The sequence below is a fragment of the Chiroxiphia lanceolata genome, chromosome 3, assembly GCF_009829145.1.
Source record: "Chiroxiphia lanceolata isolate bChiLan1 chromosome 3, bChiLan1.pri, whole genome shotgun sequence".
Lineage (NCBI taxonomy): Eukaryota > Metazoa > Chordata > Aves > Passeriformes > Pipridae > Chiroxiphia > Chiroxiphia lanceolata.
The window spans coordinates 77527101-77549102 of record NC_045639.1 but is presented as its reverse complement, the minus strand read 5'-3'; positions in this window follow the sequence as shown (position 1 = coordinate 77549102).

The window sequence follows — 22002 nt, the reverse complement described above, 5'->3', positions numbered from 1 at the left end:
GTTCAAGTCGGTGACAAAAAATCCTATTGATCTGAACGGGAACAGAATTTGGTCCTAACTGTTGGGTGTTATGCCTGTGATTGAGACTCCTTTTCTTTAATGTAAATTGGCTTGTCTTAGTCTGACAAATTCTTTTCATTATGGACGCTAGGATTACTTCATGGTCTAAGGCATTTGTGACTCTAAACTGTTCTTGGCATTTAAAAAAATAATTGTTTTAAGACTATCCCTTCTCTTATTACATTTTGGGTCCTTAACTTCTCATGTTCCAATACAAAGCCTGAAAACATGAACGCTAGTATTGTGTAAGGCAAGGGAAATGCACAGAAATTGAGTAGTACAATGCAGCAATCACAATTCTTTTGCTGGTTCCTAAGTACAGTTCCTGCAGCTGAAATATCAAGGGGTAAATTCAGGACTCTGTTTAGGTTTGAGGACTCCCACCAGTTTTGGTGTAAGGATATAACATAAAGTAGAACTGAACTATGAAAATAAATAAAGTAAATATTTGGAACAGATATTTTTCTGCCTCTAGCTTTTCATGACAAATGTTGGTGATTTCTTTAACCATAACCTGCTTTTACTTCCACAGAGAAAGAAGGCAGGATGCTGCCAAACAGAACATGCTCCACAACTTTGCTGTTCTTTACCAGGTTATTGTACAGGTTATGATTCCAGACTGTTTTTTACAAGATATATCCTTCTACAATTTTCATGATATTCAGAAACTCATTCATACCATTGAAATGGATAGTATTTGTGCAAGCAGTCCTCTCAGCTGCATTATATAAAGCTGCTAATTCAGGAAATATTGCACCTCAGACTAAAGAAAGGTATGAAAATTCCTTGACTCCAGTTCCAACTGACAGATGTAGGAAATACTAACATTTAAGGGTAGAGAAGATGGTAAAATAAGGAGATTAAGGATAGGGTTTTCCTGTTAATAACTATCATTAAAAGGGGAAAAAAAAAAAAAAAAAAAAGAGAAGAAAAAAGAACCAGGCTGACTGTGTTAGCATTCATTAGCAAGGAAGAATCATTTAGTCAATTTAATAAATAAAGACTGTGTCTTCTAATGAATTGTAAGATGTCTTAAACCAATAGTGAAGGGAAGACAAGGCTGGTATTTTTTCTACCAGGAATGAATTTTATTTCTAATGTGTGTAAAGATATTTTGATGTTTTATGGAGGAACTGTCTGGAGAGGGAGGTAATTATCAATTTCTGTAATAATTATATTAGTGGTAATTATGGAATTTGACACCCAAATTGCATTCTGGCTGGCTGCATGCTGGCTAGGTGGTATCATCTGAATAATCTTATTCTTCTTACTATAACAGTAGAGAAATCAATTATGGATTCTCCCCCCTCTTATGTCTGTTAGTCATATTTGAAGTTCTGACGCCATGCATTCCGTTTATTTGCTGCTGGCCTAATAATCCCCTGCATGCTGGGAAAACCTTTGTTCTCTGACAGAAGTAATAAAGCTGTCTGCACGATTCCCTCTTGTGAGACATGGAGTGCTCCCATTTTATTTAATCTGATGGTGTGCAGCCTTTTCAAAGTAAACACTTCAGAGAGGTTGAGTGGGGAATGACATCCCAGTGACTGGCCCGTGTGACCAAAAAAAATAAGAAATTAAAAACTTGCCTGTCAAGATAAAAACCAATGACTCTTAATTATAGATTTCTCCCCTCTCCCTCAAGAAAGCTCCATGAGAAACCTGGGTCAAATGGGTTTTAGCTCTCATTTCTGCTGGAGTGTGTGTCTTCCTGTGGAAGTACTTCAGCTTTTCCCTCCTCTTCATTCACTCATTCCCACTGAATGGCAGCATACAGAAAATGAAGAGATCTAAATGCCAGCAGGAGGCTGGCTGCTTTCTTCTAGGCATGTCCTGAGCCCAGTCACCCAGAACAACTTGTGATCCCTGGACAAAGACACTCACAGCAGGTGGCCATATCAAGAAATTTTCCTCCTGGAATTAGATATTATTCCAGGAATCACTACTGAGTCAAACATAATGCCCCATCCTGCTGGGTCAAGTAGGATTTCATTTCAATTTCTTTACACAACGATGCGTTTCATCTTGTCTGCATACAATGACAGTGCTCAGGCATGAAATAAATTGAAGTGCTTGAAAGGCAGAATTATCCCTTGAACCTGCAGCATTCCCGACCCCAAAAACATACATTGTCAAGTGAGTTCCAGATAAGCAGGATCTTCACCAAGTGTTTGTGCTGCTTGGCTTCCTTTAATCATACTCCCTTTTGTAAAAAGGATTTTCGAGGGGAAAGATAAATCATTGCTGAGGAAAAAGGTCATTTTCAAAAGGCTTTAAGAGCTTCATTTCGTGTGGCTTTTCAAGGTGAAACAGGTAATTCAGCACAGTGAAAACCTTTTGTATTCAACTTAATTCATAGTTCACACTACCAAGAAAACAGTAAGGAAATAAGCTTGAATAAAATCCTTCATTAAAACTGTTCTCATAGGTGTGTGAGCCACATTTTGCTGTTTGCTAATACATTAGCCTGAATATTGAAAAACAAATTTCTGACTACTACTGAGCTGTATATCCTGGCTTTAAATCATCTGTTCCTCCAATATTGGACCATTTTCTTCCTGTAATACAAAAGGCATCAATCATTTCTTCCGGGAATCACTTTTGTAACACATATACTGAATACACTGATACTAAGACACCCGGGCACATCCTTGGCATCTTTCTCACAGATAGAGACTCATATATTTAGGGTAGGGCATCAAATGTTTTATAATATTTCATGGATAATGAACCTGTTCTAGATATAGGGACTTTTTCTCTGCTTCTTTCATATTATCAGTGTAGGCCTTCCAGATCTCTGGTTACAGGTCAGACATCTATCTTTCTTTAAGATATCTGTGCTTCCCATTTTAACCTCAAGATATGAGCTCAGTGTAAGAATGACCAGATTAGTATACATAATTTGGGTTAGTAGACTAAGTCATTTCAACTATAATGAATATGCTTCCCTGTTCTTTCTGCCTTTTCCCACTGAGCTGAGTATCCTCTAAAGCATGGCTGCACACATATCACTGGGAACAACTATGCAAAATATCTATTAATGTTAATTGAATAACTTATAACCTTAAATAATAACTCTGATTGAGAAATTCCTCTTTCATAATGAGGACGACATATTTTTAGGACATGCATCTGTATCAAGAATAAAATACACAGAAACTGATCTCATTGGTTTTCTTGTTTTTTCCCCCATAAAAAAAAATGTTGATTAAAATATCTTCAGCTCTGAACTAGAGCATATATCTTCCCCAAACTACTCTAAAGAGTAAAGGTAGCCATATTTTAGTAGAAATAGGTAGAAATGCCAATAAAAATGGAAGTTATTCTGTGATATTACTTCGTGACTTTGTTATTTCCTTTTTCAGTGAAATATCAACCCTAAGGAGATGCAGCCAAGATCACAGATAGAATATACCTGATGAGAGATCCCACGAAGAAATCATGTTCCCAAACTCATCATCTTGTCCCTCTCACACCTAATCGTTAAACATATTACCCCTACCTGCAAATCCTTCTTCTTTTTGAAATATAGTGTGTTCATTAAGAAGTATTTTACAGAGATTGTACATAGCATGTGGGATGAGTCATGTTTATGAAATGTGCAAAGTACTCTGAATCTAGTTCAAATTTTCAATATATTACATCTCTCCAAACCACAAGCCAGTGCCCAATCAATGTTCTTAATCCAGTGAAAATAGAAATATATACTGTTCATACAATAATAATTGAAAGGATGACTTAATTTAGAATAGAGATTGTCTGTCTTCAAAAAGATAATTAGTATATTTATTTCGAGCAAACAATTCCAAAATGCTAATAAAAAAGATAACATTTTTATTCTGCACACTTATTTCTATGTTATCCTGGTGGCTACAAGAAGCCATGCTAACCTTGAAAAGAATTCTCCTTCAGTATGTACATTAGAGTTCATAAACCTTGCCTGAAACATAAGAAATAATTAGGGTAGAAAATAATATATATGGGAGAGGAAAGATGGGGATTAAAAAAAATATTATTAAGAGCAAAGCAGCTCCTACAGTCATTGATGTCTTTCTGAATACTCTAATGTGAGGCTATTCTAAGTTAGTCTCAGATCTGTCCCTCCAGAAAGAGCAAATGTGGTCCTAGAGGTAATTTAACCACAAGGGCAATAACCATTTTCATGTAAAACCTTTCTCTTCAAGGCCACTGGTAGTACTTTAACCTACAAGGCAAGGTATGTTTTCTATTCCAATGAAAATTTTGGAGCCAAGTATATTAATTTAAGGTAAATCAGGGCCTCTGAGTGTATTACAGCATCTTCAGAAAAAAGGTTACAGGGGAAATCCTAATTAATTTTCTTGAGTAGATAATTAGCCTATTAACGTGATCTGAATCAGAAATATTCTGTTGCAGCTTTACTTTTTCCAGATGTAATAGATCAGAGAAAACCTTTATACCAAATCTAAGTTTTGACAAAATAATGTATCAGTATTGTAGAGAAAAATGTAAATTCCTCAGTTACCATTTATTCAGGGTCAGAATTTACATTCCTTTGTGCCAGGCACCTATTTGTTGCTCTTATTTTCTGATTTCTCCTTATCATATGGTCATTAAGTTTTGGGGCTTTTTTCTAGGGAGTTTTTCGGTTACTTTTCCCCCATTCTTTTTTCTCAAAACTTGATAATGCCGAAAGTTGCGTCAAACACACAAAGTAGCTTTCCATGTTTCAGAGAGACTATTTTCGTTTAGTAGGGAAGGGAAGATTATATTTATGAAGAAACAAACAAACAAAATAACAAGATAATGCTAAAGTAACCTGAGAACATCTATTACTATCAGCAAACCTTAGTGAATCTAAAGGGACTTTTTTTCATTGCAACTGAAATGGCTGTATGGGATACCTAAAATTTCACTGACTACAAGGTGTTGGGTAGTTCATACCACTGAATTTTTATTATTTTTTTTTATTAGGAAATCCATAATTCTATACATAAGGGTAATAGCCTCTTTTATAATAATTTAATGCTCTTCTGTATAACGATACACAATGCACCAACCACTACAGCTACAGTGACAGAGATTAAATATGTCCCTTAGACATCCCATCATCATGTAAGGAAAGACACAGCATAATTTTTCAGTAAATTGGTCCATTGGCTATGGAACAGAGAAAAAAAGTTCAGAGAAGAAATAAAATGTTGTGGTTACGTCACAGATATAAGACTTGTCAAAACACAAACATTTCCCCGTAATCAGAGTGCCAGAAAGGTAATGACCCTATGCTTCCAGAAGACAGGAAAGAAACTGAGAGAAAAACTTGTTTTCATTGTTAAAGTATTGCAAGCAACCACAAAAATGACAAGGAGAAAATTTTCTTGATAATTAAAATATATACATATTTTGTGTTTCATTTTCTTTAGATTTCAAAGTATTCCACTAAAAAGAAAAGATAAATCAGAACAAAATACATTTCATGGTAGTGTAGTGAATTTACACAAATATTTAGTCTAAGGCAAAATATTTCTTTGTCTTTTCTTCTGAGTGTTAATTCAATGCTTATTCTGAATTGCAGCTGGAATACACAAAACTCCTCATTATTTCATGATTGTGACCTATATTATAATTTTTCTACTTCATAAAAAATTGTTCCAATCAGCACTGATTTGTAACACATATTTCAATTTTTTAAATTGACAAAAAATTTTATTTCCATTTATGTATGTTTGTACTAAGCCATCAAAAGAAACACATGGAAAGTCACAGGAAAGTCCCAACCAATCCACACACATTAAGTTATGGAAAAGATATTCTTATTTCAACCAAAATTATTCTTTTCCAGGATTTTTTAATTAAAAGAAACAAAATTGCCTATCAGTCATTTTATGAGTTAATTTTCTTGGCTCACTGCATTTACATCAATAACTACATATTTCAAGGGGGGAGTTTACAAGACCATTTATCATGTTTACGCTAGTGATAAGCAGAAACACACACATAATAGTCATTTCCTTTAGATGTGTTCTTATCTGAAGACTAACTGGTAATTTTGTTGCTGACTGTTTGGTACTGAGGTGGTTCTAAGAATACCACGTGAACAGTTGCTATAGCTCCTGATAAGCCTAGTCTTTCTTTAAATCAAAAAACTGTGTAAAAATAGTACTGAGTCCCCACATAAAAATACACAAACCTGGATTTGTATTATATATTCCTTTTTGTCAGACACACTTTTCAGCCAGATCTGAGTTAGCAAGTGGCACAAATGTGCATTTTCGCAAATGTATGAGGAGGTATTTCCCCGCACCTTTCTTTTTATAGACACTTTAGCTTTTCCTGTTGGGAAGTTTATTCATCTCCCGGGGGAAGCTCTTCCATGGGGAACAAGGGATCCATCCTCACCAGGGACTTCTGACCCTGAGCCTTTGGAAGCTTTGGACAGGCAGCACGAATTAGAGTTGGAATTGTACTGCTCCCACAGAGCAGCCCTTTTGTGGAGATGCATCCACCAGCTAAATAGAGCAAAGGGAACCACTGCACCTACCCAGAATTCTCCAATTAGTGCTTTACATAACTTACTCTTTTTTCCCTGCCAATTCCACATTAACATGTTTACCCATGAAGTCCCTCAACCCAACCCAAACCTTCTGGTAAACAAATTGAATTTCTTCTGCAGTACAGAGTGAACAGCCAAATCTTTTATATTGTGATTTTTTTAGAATTATGGGTTTATTTAAAAAGTCAGGTCCCTGTCTACAATGCTGTAATCCCTGAATTTTGGAATTAAGACTGCAACAAACAAGAATGACTTTAAAAGTTTTATATAAGCTTTGACTTGCATTTGGAGTGTTTTAATTTGTTCAAATAAAGGGGGTTAAATTCATCAAATTGCTACAGTTTACTTTTCTTTTTGACTAAGTTCTCCTGTATAGCCCTATGTTTTGGAGTCACAGGAATGTTGTTCAAGTGCTTATTTGTTCAATGTCCATAAAATGATGATATCTCTGCAGGTGAATTGCTGTAGATAGTGACATTATTGTATTATCTTGAGTAAATCTTTTCATTCTCCCTCCTCTTTCTATGTCTATGTCTGTGGGAAAGGGAAGAAGGATTCTTCTTCCCTTGTGTGTTTTAATTTTCTACTAACAGTGAAGATTCCTTTTCTGATTTTTTTAGCAAGAAACTGTACTTTGTTTAGCAATTAATTCAGGGCCATATTTTACTATAACTATTTATATTTTTATTGTTTACTTTTATAGAACAGATTTGACTCTGTCAGGCACTGTACACACAAAAAAGACCATGTCTTAAAGAATTCATGTCCTCAAGATAATAAAAGCCTTAGTGGATAAAAGGATGAGGGGAAAAAAAAAAAGCAAAATTAATGATTAATGTTTGATACAATAAACAGTCATTTCTACATGTCAGTGCCAGGACCTTGCTTTTAATGCTTACACAAGGACCAACAATGACTTCCAGTACTTAGATATGGAAAAGTCTCTCTCTTACCTAAAGAAGGGAAGACAGTAATGAATAAAATATGTGAAAGCATATTCCAGGAACTGGTGGTCAAAGAAGACCTTTTACAGGAATGCCAAGAAAACTACCGATAAATACCACCCAGTCATCGAAATAACTAATTCAATTGAGTAGTATATCTCATAAGAGAAAATAATTTAATCAAAAAAAAATTAAACACCATTCAAAATCCAGTCACAAACAACAGTCTATTTCATTTGAAGTTCTTTTTATCAAAGGTTAGTTATCTGTATTTAAAGACAATAAATATTATCACATTGCTTTGCTTCCATTTGTAGGAAGTGATTTTGAAAAATATTATAATTTCTTCACTTTTTAAAATTTCATCTCTAAGCACAGGTTGTCATTCTGTTTCACAAGTGTCATTCAGCTAAGGAACACAGGAGCTATACAATGGCTGAAAGAGTCAGTGGTATAACATACTAAATTTAGGGAACCAATCTTTCTCAATTTTAAAAATTAAAGTAAGAAAGTCTTCCAAAACCATTAAAAATATGCATTTAAATCTGGTTCATTAATTTTGTTGTTGTTAGTGTTATACTGATAGTACTCATAACCTGACAGACATCTACCACCAACTACTTTTAAGTTCTGAGTGCATTATTGAGTACTGAAGTATTTTTAGTCCTGTAAGAACTGGTTATGAGATATTATTGAATTAATTGTAACAATGTTTATAATTCTAATACCCTTTTCAAATTGATCTGTAGGGCTATTTTTCACAAATACAAAGGGTTGAAGTCAATAAAAAGCCATTAGATGTTCCTTTTGATTTGAAACCTTTAAGATGAATCACAAACCTCAAAAAGTTCTTGCTCTTGAACAGCATCAGCACCAATATAACTTTATTTTCTATGGCCATTTTGTGAAAACTCTGCGTATTTCTGTTAATGCCAGTGGGAGTCATGCTGGGTCTTAAGATGGACTTATATTGAAATTGCCTTTTTTTTCTAGATGGGCATAATATGGACCTATTGGTATGAAAAGTATACTTACTAAGGGTGCATTGACACTCACAGTCCTGGTGATGGAGTTGCTCTTCTAGAAAGATGGAAGATCAGGAAAATTAAACAAAATCAGTGAAGCATTGGTTTGATCTTCTTTCAGTCTCTTTCAGTCCTAATAGTAGAATTCATAGTAGTAGACTGTACCACCATTTGGCATATAAGACATGTTTTTCAAAATATAGAGTTATATTGTTGGATTTAAAACATAGTTAATACTCCTGCCAGTGAAGTAAACAAGAAGAGAAAGCCAGTGGCCACATATTACTGTTCTAATTCTCTGTGAAATAAATGCCAAGGAAACTGAAGGGTAGTTGTTTGCTTGTTTAATCCAACATCTGTAAATATGGCAAGACTCGTTATTTTGGAGAAGGCAGGGTGCTGAGAGTAAACGTTGCATAGTCACCAAAATTCTAATAGACAAAATCAAGTGTGATTATCACTACTTGTCTGCAAGATGTGAAATTTTGCTGCCAGTCAGGAGATTCCTTTGGTCCACAAGTTAGATGGACTGAGATATTTTTTTTCTGGTTCTCCTATATAGAGAAATGAAGAAAGTTCTGTTTTCACTAACCTTCAGAATATATTTCTTACATATTTTCAAGTATATAAAGTCAGTCATCATGGCTGGGCTTCGCGAACGAAGATTTGGGAAGGCTCTATCCACATTTGTTACAAGCACACTGGTGGCTGATAAGGCCAATACGAGATAGACATGTCCGATTGCAAAAGGCACTATATCCTTGTAAAATGGATTAGCTGTGGAGATGTCTTACAGGCGTGGGGACGTCTGTTAATGCCATAGGGAGCAAGAGACAGCACTACCATGTAATATCAGGCATGACTTTGTAGCAGTAAAAATTACAAGAAAAAAGAATCATAAAAAAAAGATCAAAGATCAGTTTCAGATACCTGAAATTTGCTTAGAAGATAATTCTTTTGCAGGGGCAAAACACATCATGATGCAGCAGCTGAGTGATATGGAGAGCGTAGAAAGGTAAAAATAACAGAGCAGTTCAAAGATTTCAAGATACATTGAATTATGTGAAGAATCCTGTCTCTATGTCTTTCATTTGAAGAATTCACTTGGGAAAAATCCTTTGCACAGAGATGTACAGTTGTACATTTGGGAGGTTGATGTATGCACTCATTTTGTCATTAATGACAAAAATCTCTTTCCCTTGTGGTCAGCAGTCTCCACAGAAGCTTCGCAGAAGCGATGCACTTTGCATTGTTATGAAAGTATATGGCGTGCACTGCTGGCCTCCAATGTATGTCTTTGAAATTATACCAGCAAGCGAGGGAAAAATACAAATGTCTATTAAAACAAAAAACCAAATGAGGTCACTGAAGGTTATTAACAGTTTAGCCAAATATCTTTCAGAGATAGTTTAGTTCTATTTGCTCCGTGTTCTGTACTAAGTGGTGTAGCCATAGTGCATTCCTGTTGGTTTGTGCATTCAGCATTTAAAAATCTTAAAATAGGAACAAGCAATGGTTGTTATAAACCAGAAGTACTTGTTGGGGTGCAGTAACTATCTGTAAATGTCAAAAAAATATAATGATTTACATTACCTTTTCTTAGACTTTGCTTTCAAAGGTAAAGGGTCTGCTTTGTGACCTACAACTGAGATGATGTCAAGCCAGAAATAACATATGCAACAATATAATTACAGAAATAGAAGAACAGTAGTGAATTAACAGGAAGTAAGAAGCAAAACCATAATGGAATATCCTTAAATATACTGCCCCTTTTTTTCCACAGAACTATGACAGAACTATGGCCTGCATCAGGAACAGTGTGGCCAGCAGGACCAGGGAAGTGATCCTTCCCCTGTACTCTGCATTGGTGAGGCCACACCTTGAGTATTGTGTTCAGCTCTGGGCCCCTCAGTTCAGGAAGGATATTGAGGTGCTGGAGCGGGTCCAGAGAAGAGCAACGAGGCTGGTGAAGGGACTTGAGCACAAGTCCTATGAGGAGAGGCTGAGGGAGCTGGGGTTGTTTAGTCTGGAGAAGAGAAGGCTTAGAGGTGACCTCATCACTCTCTTCAACTACCTGAAGGGAGGTTATAGCCAGGTGGGGGGTGGTCTCTTCTCCCAGGCAACCAACAATAGGACAAGGGGACATGGGCTCAAACTCTACCAGGGGAGGTTTAGGTTAGATGTTAGGAAGAAATTCTTTACAGGGATGGTTATCAGGCATTGGAACGGTCTACCCAGAGAGGTGGTGGATTCACCATCCCTGGAGGTTTTTAAAAAGAGATTGGACGTGACCCTTAGTGCCATGATATAGTAATTGGAGTTGGATCAGGGGTTGGACTTGATGATCTTGGAGGTCTTTTCCAACCCAATCTATTCTATGATTCTATGACATATTCTATTTATTTTAGCACATTTCCAGAAATTGTAACATTAAACCTAGTGTTTTGATTTTATAACAAGAGATATTAAATTCATACGGTGTCATTTTTACATATAATAGATCAGTTTAAGAAGTGCGATTTTTTTTGTATGTTTTAAGTTTGCTGCCTGATCATTTCATTAAATATTATCCAGATCTTGTACTAAAAAAAAACATTTCTCGTTAAGCTTCCTTCAAAATTCATGATTTTATAAGACTGTATCCGTTTTTAATAGGACTATGTCTTTTTGTGTTGTCTTTTTCAAGGTAATCTTTATGTAGAAACACTTCCATAGCTGTGATCATCTTTTTTACCTTTCTATGTATCTTTCCTAGATCTTTCAGAAGTGGATGAATAATTTCAAAGAGAAAAGCTTCTTAGAAAGAAGTTTGATAACCTGAATGTTTTCTTTTATTAAAAATATTCCCATTTGCTTTTTTAACCAGTTACACATGTAAAACTGGGCAAGGTGAATTCCTAATAGAAGTCAGTAAGCATATATGAGGACACGAAGACTTTGAGAGTGTAGGTTAGCCACATATGGATGAGACTCTCCTTTAGCATAACATATGTTTATGGCAATACCAAGAGTTCAAGTCACTCGGTTGCTCTCACTATCTCATGTCAAATCGACCTGGAATCACATGGCTGATTATCACATACAGCGAAGGGTTAGAGCCAAAATGTAGACTTAGAATATAGATGCAGCAGTTACTAAGTTTAAAAAAAGGTATATGCTTGTTTTCATTTGAACTAACTGTAAAATATCTCAGAGCTTTCAGCCAGTTTCTGATGCAGCAAACTCTTAAATATATACCTAAAATTAAGAATTGAATGGAAATAATCTCCAATGGCCAAGGTTCTGAAAAGGAAACAAGGTTTATGGGGAGTGATCTTCCACTAGACTAACTGGTAGTTGAACAGGTAAATGGATTTTGCATCTGAAAGTCTTTCTTTCTTTCCCTAACTGTATCACTGCTTTTATCAAAAGACATTACTCCTCTGCAACACTTGCTTAACTTACGACTTCAAGATGTCAGCAATTCTGTTGGAGCCAGTAAAGCTATTTGCATATCACATTTCAAATGCATCTAGTTATTCTAGTGAACTGACATCTGAATTATCCCGAACTGTGAAATAGAAAGTCAACAGCAGCCCTGTAATATGGACATCTCCTCTCTTCTTGGATACTTATTTAGAAATGCATTTGCTAATATCTGCATGCCTTAGTACAATTTCCACACTGTGGTTGCTGTTGAAACAGGTTTACACAGCCAATAGAAAGTAGGCATCCTTTATGTAGCCCCAAAATGCCATGCAAATGCAGTCTCCTTTTTCATAGCCTAGCTTCTCCTAAAGACAGAAAATACCTTGTGAATCAGGGTTGTGTTCACTCTGCAGTGTTGGAGTTTGCCTCAGACGCGTTTCCTTGAAGGAGGCTTGAGTTGAGCTGATGTTACTCACTGATAGTTCCTCACACTTATGAGTGCCAAGGGCAAAAATAATTTAAAAGTTGTACATTTAAAAGTAGCATGCACCATTAAGCTGAGTCCACGCTTGTGGAGATGCGTGAAATGACTGATTTATTGACGTGGTGTTTAGTGCAGCAGTGCAGACCTGCACGTGGCTTGTGAGTTGAATAGGGAGGGGGAGGAGAGCTATTTGTTTTGTTGTGTCAAACCATTCGGCTGTCTCTGAAAGGAAACTCATTTTGGGATAATGGAAGAACAGGCATAGAAACTCAAACAATAGTTGTTGGATTTTAAAAGACACCCACATGTAATTTATTTCCTTCCTTTTTTTAATAGAATCTTATGCATTAAAGTGTCCATAATGTTATTAAACTGGTGTATTCAGAATAATAAGAAAGAAAATTAATCATATTCAAGTTGACAGGCAGTTGTACTGAGAACAGCCAATGTTTCTTTCCTTGATCCCAAAGATGCTGTCTTATGGCTCCAGTTTTTTCTTTATTTTAAGAAAACCATCCCTTCATTGTTTGTGTTTATAAGAACCTCATCGTGTCTATATTCCTGTTAGTTTTTTTTTTTTTTTTGTTATTAAGAGTACAGATTGAGAGATATTTCATGTTCACATTGGTAAGTTTGAGATGAGTTCTTCAGCATCAGTTTTATTTGACACCAGTACAGGTTATCTGCACTCCTTGATCAATCAGTCATATGGAATCCTTTCATGATATTTATCGCAGTTGATCAAATGAGTTTTTTCCTTAGCTATTGTGTCTGTTACTGAGGCAGTCAAAGCCTAAACTAGGTTAAAATTGCTACATGATATGGGTAATGAAATGCAACAATCTTTTTTACTTATTCTGTTGAGTGAACCAGCTGATTCCATATTGTACTATTTGCATTTAATGTAAATATACTGGAACCACCCTTTCTACCTCTGGACTATACAGAGAAATACTGTTTGAGAACCCAGTTTGCAGGAAAAATACCAGAGAAATATAACAAGAAAGCAGTTTGCACTGTAAGTATTATATTACCACACCAAAAGACAATTACACTGAAATTATCAACTCCTTAACACAATAAAAGAACATTGAGTATTCTGTGGAGCAAAGAAGCATTTTTGGTATCTGGCTGCAGCTTATCTACAAACCCACTATATAAAATAAGTACCAGTTCAGGAATACTTGCCAAAAATATTGTGTTAGAATAATGTTGGAAATTCATTGTTGTTGCTATTGTTGTTGATAGTATTAGCAACATTATTTTTAAAAAAAGTTTCTTTATAATATATCATAGATAAAATCAAGAAGCACAAATTGTATGATAGAGGTGACTTCCTAAGGTTTGATTGTGGACATTCATTTATAGTATTAGACTGAGAAGCTTTTACTGTCAATGTTTGTAGGGAAATTGGAATCTGTTTGTGAAAATGGAAAAATTGCTAAGGAAAGAATGTGGGCTACTGATGTTAAGCATAGATTGTCCTATTCTTCTTTTTCCACTCTCTCTTTGATTTCTTATTTTTTCCTTTTAACAGCAGCTGACCAAATAATATGGTGTCCATCAGGAGCATGTCAACAATTAACAGAAATAAGAAAGTCCTTTCTCTTCATTGAGTATTGTAATTAACCTTAACTGAGGGATGCAGTGAGTCATACATTAAATGGCTGAGTAGGTTAGATAAAAACAGTACAGGAATTAAAAGGAAGAAAAACATAAGAAATGAGAGTGGTGCAAATGCATAACAGAAAAGTTTAAACAGAAGCTAGCACTTTGACTTGGCATTAAAAATGTAATATAACATCAAGTGGATGGCAACTTTCAACTTTGTTCCAGAAATGAGCTGGCACTGTCTTCATTTTGGGCCAGCTGATCCAAATGTAAACCAATCTTTCTGAAAAACTAAATACCTAAAAGAGTATTTCCCTCATAACTGAAGTCTATACTGAGTTTTAGATGTCTTCGTCGTATGGGAAAATGATTGCAAAAAGATATTGTGAAGTACTATTTGACGCTGAGGTCATGCTACTCACATATATTACACACAAGAAAGGACACTTCATGCTTACTTAGTAGAAAAGAGTTGCAGTTATTGCTTGAACAGATTAAGGTATTGCTTTAAAAAAGTACTTTTGCACTTCAAAATGGTTTCATTAAGGCCAGAGTGACATAATATGACACATCTGCCATTCAAATTTGTTGCCACTGAGACAATAAAAAGCAAGTGCTTTTTTCTTATTTTTTTTCTTTTTCTTTTCTTTTTCTTTTTTTTTGTATGTGTGTTAAGCAGATTTACTTTTTAATGGTGAAGCTTCAATGGATGATTATGACATCAAAGTGTGACAGACAGTGATTATGTACTGCAGGGGGAAAAGATGCATAAATACAGACATTTAATTCCCTTAGCTTAAGGAGATATTATTCCTGGGTAGTAGGAAAAATAAGTATTCCAGCTCTTTTTCATTTAGGCAAAATCAGGAATGAATTTAATCAACTTGCCTTGTCTGAAGATTTTCTTTTAAAATCTTAATTGTAAACTTGTTCCCTTTCTTTAAATATACTTTCAATGGGTATTTTCTTTTTTCTTTTTTCCTTCACTTTGAAGCTTAATGCAAGCAGCTTGTTGTTCTCTATTCCAAAGAGCTCATCCATAACTGTGTCTCGGCATGACTTTCCCCCCCAACTCCAGAAAAGGCATAAGACTATGAAATCAATTTAAAAAGGAACATACTGGGTATAGAGGCTGAGGAATTTAAGTAATTTAACAATGATTTAAGAATTTCAGATTTCCTCTGAAACTGGGAATTACCTTTCATAAGTAGTTCACAAAAAGAAAAGAGAATACACAAAGTTTGATGCAAGAAACACAAGATTTCGTAACAGTTACCTCTGAAGTCCCTGGAAAGATTTTTATTAAATCAGGTTTTTGTTGCAGATATAACAATTCCATCGTTCTGGTGTTTAAGCTATATTAATAAAATGTTTGGATTTGATCTTAAGTTGCATGAAATAAACAGAAAGCCAAATTTTTGTCAACCCTTAAAAGGAGGCACAGACAATACCACAGATTAAATTCAAAACAATTTTTGGCCATTACTTCAGAAAAATTTATGTCATTAAATGTAGGAAAGGAGAAAGATGGGGGCTGCAAGGGGGTTGTGGATTTAGTCACTGAGGTGGGGGCTGGAAAAAGACTTTAGAAGAATCCTCTTGATCTAGAGTCAGTATATATCAATTAAGTACCAGACTTCAAGCATATGCACTTTAAGAAAGAATTTTTTTAAGGGATAAAAAGCAAGATCAGTAGATTATCTGCATTTTAATATTGCTATTTCTATAAAATCCTGCACTTTAAAAAATACTATCCCTGGCTTCCGCTTTCACATATAGTGCAATAAAGCCGATGAGGGCCTTGTCTTTTGAGCCTGCTACTGAATGCATTTTTATGGACAGAAAAGGGTTCATAAACAATTTTTTTTTTGAGGAGAGGAGGAGCAGGAAAACAGTGGTATAAGGTGAGAGTCACAGCTGAAGTTACTGAAATTGTCTCTTGTGTGCTGAGATTTACATTTTTGTGTTAGGAAGCAAAAAGAAAGGGGAAGTTTCCTGTAATATGTCGATGACAAGAAGCCGGGAGAAAATCCTGCCTTCACAGAAATCAATGGTGTACAGCTATCGATTGCCATGGAGCCTAGTTTTCACCTAGGTTTTTGCCAGCTAGCAATGATGTGTCCAGCTCAAATACTAGACATTTAATCATTCTTCAAGATACATTCTGATTTTAGTTCAGAACTCCTTGTTGACTTAAGTCTTTTCTTTAGCTTCCAGAAACACCTGCATTAAGTTTTTAACTAATCAACTTGCAAAACATGTCTGCTCATGTAGTTCTTGTAGACTTGCAATTTTTCTCCTCGTCTTCTTTCTGTTTGACCTTTCCTTACCTCCCCTCCTGGCTGAAATCTTGAGGTCTGATGTTGCAGTGATACAAATAATAAGATGAAAACTGTTTCAGATGAACAGTTTTCGGTTTGTAATGCTTTATTATACAATCCAATGTATCCTGAAACTAGACTGTCATTTCATACAGCTGGAAATCCTTTGACCACTGAACACTGGGTTTTTCTAGTAATGGTATGAACATGTTTTGTGCACTTTGCAGTGGATCGGAGTGAACATCTAGTTGAGTGGGTTAACAGTTCTGCAGAATCGTTACAGTCTGATCTAACACTCCTTGAGAAACGTGTTTCAGCACTGCCTGCAAAATACACTAAGAAGACTTTATTGTTAAACAAAGAGGGTAGAAACTGCAAATGCATAGTCTGATTTTATACCTTAGGATACCCTGTTAAGGAAAAAAAAAAGATAAATCTCCCAGAACACAGAACCAAGTTAGAAGCACACCCTAAAACCCTGCACTACCTGTGATCTTCACTGGGATGATTGCAAGAATTTCCCACACAAATCACACTATCATTTGGGAATCTGAAAGAAAAATTTGAATCCCTATATATAGATGCCTGGAAGGCATTTATAGAAAAATGTCATAACATGCATCTGATCCCTTCCCAAACACACTTTTGCAATCATTATATATTTAGCAGAGATTTTTTAGCTAATGATTTTAGACTTGTAAACATGTCAGTACCTTTTCCTAAATGATCAGGACAGGAATAATAAATCAAAAAGCATTCAAGTGATAAGAGAGGAGATGGTACAAGTTATTGCAATGAGCACTGAATGACATGCATGATTATGAAGACATCTCAGAAAGATTAGAGCATTTCTCTCATATTCATTTTAATGTAACTCTTTATATTAAAAAAATGGGTTTTTCAGGACAGAGAAAGCAAGCACTATTGCTTGTGTAATATATTAAACCTGTAACATTTTTCATTCTTGATTTTCTGCCCCTTTTATTTTTTTTATATTCTAACTTCTAAAAATATTAAGAAATTTGGCAGACTTCATGGAATTCTGATTTTAAGAACACAAAACAGGAAGCTATTTTGAATGCTCCTGCTTGATCCATCTTTGTGCTGGCAGCACAATGCCTGTAAAATCCACCTGCTGGAAGTCGGGTGGTTTATGCAAAGGGATGTCATGGTAATTTGGAAACTGCTGAATACAGAGAGAAGCCTTTTCCTGCCCCCAAACCTGCCACACCAGTTTTTCTAGCTCATTACATGCCAAAACTTTTGATTGATTTGCTCACTTCAGTCATGGGTAATTTTAACTCCTATATTAAGTAGCTGCTGCTTCCACTGCATTATATTTCTTCGTATGGGGCAAATCAAAGCCCAAGCTTGGCCTGTATTGGCTTGACCTGAAAGTCAGAGTAAGCCTTTGTTCAGTTTTGTGTAGGCGGCAAGCCAATATTTCAAAACAACTTAGACAATCACCCTGCCTTTTCTTGATTGTCAAGATCCCTTGAAATGGAGCTTTTAAAGACTACTACATAGCATTTTTTTGAGAGACGCAAGGAGGTAAGAACATTGTTAGAGGCTTTCTAGACATGAATACACACTTTTTCATTAAATTTAAGCACAATATTTAGAGCAACACAGGACAACCTGTAAGTACCTTGCACTATTTTCAGTGGGATGGAACTCCTACTTTGTACAGCCTTGTTGCTTAATTCCCTGGATAGGTTTGAGACTGAAAAAAAGCTGAACAGAGTGTTTTCTCTCAGAAAAGAGCCTCTAACTATAGTCCTACAGAAAGCAGGCTACATGTACAGAGGGAAATGATTACCTAAAATAAGCTTATTCTCTTTAAAATGCATCTTATCTAAATTGACTGTTTAGATTCTCTGTCTTACAAAGAGGAAAATATCAGAGCTTCAAATTACTAAATTAGAATATAAAATGGGGGACATTTTAGTGGTTGTGAAGGGAAAGACCTGATATATGTAATGTTTCTCAAATATGATATCTACCTTCAGATTTAGGGCTATATATCATCCAGTTCCCTAAAGATTTCAGAATGATACAGAATATAAAATTTTAGACTGCAAGTGGATTTGTCTTTGTTTAATTCTGTTTCAGATACCACTGATGGGAGGAATGCTGTTAGTTTAAGATGTGGCTTTGCTTTAACAATAGGATAGATGAGAGAAAATAGCACCCCTAAATAATTTCTGGACTTCAATTTCTGTCTTAGATATGTAATTTAAAATCCGTGTAAAGCTATCTGGCTCAACATTAAATATTCAAGCTCCTACCAGTGCTTTACTGATTAAGTTAATTAAAATTATAACATTTCAAACATAACTGTGTAGATATTGTTGCTTGCTGACAAAGCACATTTATTCAGTTGACCTGGTTACAAGTAATAAAGACACAAATTATAAATATGCATAGTCATGCCTGGATCCATTTTATGCTTTTTTGTGCAGCACAGACCTAGACACTTAACACCTTCAAAGTGGTCTTTTGGATGAACTATTTAGGCACTGTCCAAAGCCATAATATTAAAACCACAGTATAGTAAAACAGAAAGAGTGGGATTCATTTAGCTAAACAAACATTAGAAATATTGATATATGAATCTTTGAGCTAATTATGAAGATATACCCATCTTTGAGCTAATTGTTTCATCCTCAGAAATAAGTAGGTTTTTGCTGAGAGTAATGAATTTCATCCCCAAATACTCAACTAATATGCATCAAGAATGACTGATTTTCTCTGCTTGGAAGAAAGGGAAATCAAAGTGCACAACTAGGAGTATTTTCTCATACTGCTGGTGCCAAGAGTTAAATATGATAAATCCCTTCCAAGAATCCTTAAAAACTTATTGCTGCAACTGGCAACCTAAGGCTTTAGGTTGTTGACTTCCATGTCGTAGAAAATTGAAATCTACCTGCTAAAGTAGTCACTTCCTAGGGTTTGTTCTACTCCTCTCCTGAAGTTTATTGTCTCTGCAATGCGGCAGTTGACCTAAACTGTTACGAAAAACTGGCTTTGATTTCAGTTCACAGAACTACAAATAATACTAATGTTAAAAGCTGAAGATAACTAGTCTCCCAAAATAATTTCATCCAGCATGCAAATCAAAAACTTCTGCTCTGTACCAAAACATGGTAATAACAAAGTTAACATGTGAACAGACAAAACTGGCACACCAGAACATTAGGGTGGCTTTTGTGGAGGTGAGTTACTTCCTGGAATATTTCTCTTAGCCTCTTCACAAATTTGTAGAAAAAGTGACTTCGTCAGAAAAATTCATTTAGTCATTCACCAAAGACTCTTGGAGCTACGTAGTATGTCCTTGCTCCCATGTGAAAGGAGATGGCAGTTTTTATAAAATTGTTTTGGACAGACTTTTAACTCCAGAAAATTCACAATATAGAAAGAAACATTGCTTTTATATGAAAATTTAAGTTTGAAGACAATGCTAATTTTCCTTTGACTTAGAGATGTTGGATCAGTTCTTGAAATACAACAGCAGCAGAGTAGCAAGAGATGTAATTTTAAAATCTTTTATATAAATTTTTTTTTAATTTTTTTTTTCTTTTAAAGAGCTTTAAACTCTCAAATTATCAATGTGCCCCTTGAGGACTTTTTTTGTCTCCTTCCACATCTTAACTTTTGCTGTTCCATTTTGTTGTCTGATTAAATTGTTCTGTTAGCCTTTTAAATGTGCCTTTCTTCTTAGAGATTCAAAGCTTAATGTAAATACATCATAACTGTAAAAAGAGAAAGAAGCCTACACGGTTATGCATACACTCTGGAGGAGTTCAGCTGTGTTAACTTCAGGGACAGTCTGTTGTTTTTGACAAGCCTGAATATGGTTTTTGCTGTTATTTAACTCCAAAGTGCCATCAAAAATGTTTCCCTTGGGAAAATAATATATATTGGGGTTAACAAACTCCTTTTATTTCACTATTTCACAGGGGTTATTTATATGTGAAAAGCCATGATGATGCTCTTATTCTGGGTTTAAATCAGGTTTGGTTCAGTGTAATGCACAGAAACATCTATACTGGAAACACTTTACCATTATAGAAATACCAATACAGTAAATCAGCAAAGTGCTCTTAATGGAGTCCTTATCAAATTGAACCTTTGTATCAGTGTAATAAACTCACTGTCTTGAAACAATTCAAGCTAAAGGAAAATTTTGCTGGTAAAACAGAATTTGTATACTAGGGATTTATATTAGCTCAGGTGTGTGAGTTTAAGTTCACTTTCCGTACCTTGGCTCTTTGAACTGTAACAAATTCCTTAAAGTAGGCATAATCTGAGTTAATTGGGAATGAGGTTGGGGAAATGGCTTAAATTAAACTTCAATAAATGAGTCTGAAATTGTAGTGGATTAAAAAGTAGTTTAAATTCAGTGTAAATTTGGCGTAAATTTCTTGTTTATATATGCAGCCTTTTGCAGTCAGCTGTCTCCTTACCAGTTCTCCTGGTTCTGCCTTGAAATATATTTTATTCAAGCTCAGATATCAGCTTTCCTTCAAATGTAGCCTTCACATATAAGCAAATGTGTGTCAAGCAATTTAGAGATATGCCTGAAAGAAATATGATTTTCCATCCTGAATCAATCAATCCTCTCTTACTCCCATACTACCTATACAATTCTTATAAATGATACCTTCACAATTCTGCTGGGAGGTTAAGTAAGTGAAATGTTAATGCAGTTCTCATATGTAGATTCCCAGTGCTCTGTAATCACAACGTTTCAAGATCATATTGATATCCTTGAAGTGCTGGCTGAATATTACAATGTGTATTTCTATTAAGAGATTAAAAACAAACAAAAAAAGGAAAGAAACAGGTAGAATCATTATCATTGCGTGAAAACCAGTGTAATCAATTCGTTGCAATTGGAACATTGTAAAAGATTTACAAACAAAAGGGTGGGATTGCAATTAACATGTTCCCTTGTCCCTGAGCAAGCCTCCCCTTTGATCTTTTCAGATGACAGGAGATGTGTCTTAGGAATTAGAGCGTAATGCAGGCATCAGTCATGATTGATGGAGTATCAGGGGTATAAGGGCTGAGCGAGAGGAAACTTCAGGCAAGCAGGCATGTGCCACTGTATTTATTGCACTGCCCCTCCTCCTAGTTCTTTCCTGAAAGGAACCTTTTCACCCAGGTTCAGCTTGTCTTTAGCAATGGCACTACAAATGGGCATTTTTGTTTTTTAGCTATGATATCTGAAAGCTATGTTCTGGGTCAGGTGCTCCTTTCTTTTGACCTACTTTGGATTGCAGCTTTGACTTTAATAAGAGCACAGTGTCCTTTTCACAGGTTGATAGTCATAAATGTAGATGCACACTGGGATTAAAAAAAAAAAGAATTATATATGAAATGTGTATAGGATTTAGGTTCCTACCTCTAAGCTGAAACAAGGCAGAGTAGAAATATTTTCTTTAGTTATATAAATAAAATATCTCAAGTATCTGAAGTGATATAGCTGGGCTTTGCAAAGGTTCATACGCTTTTTCTTGTTTATGAATATTAGTACTAGTCCACAGAATATCTAATAAAAAAAATTTCTAAAGACTTGGTAAAAAAAATGCCTTTAGCAGTCACTTTTCTCAGT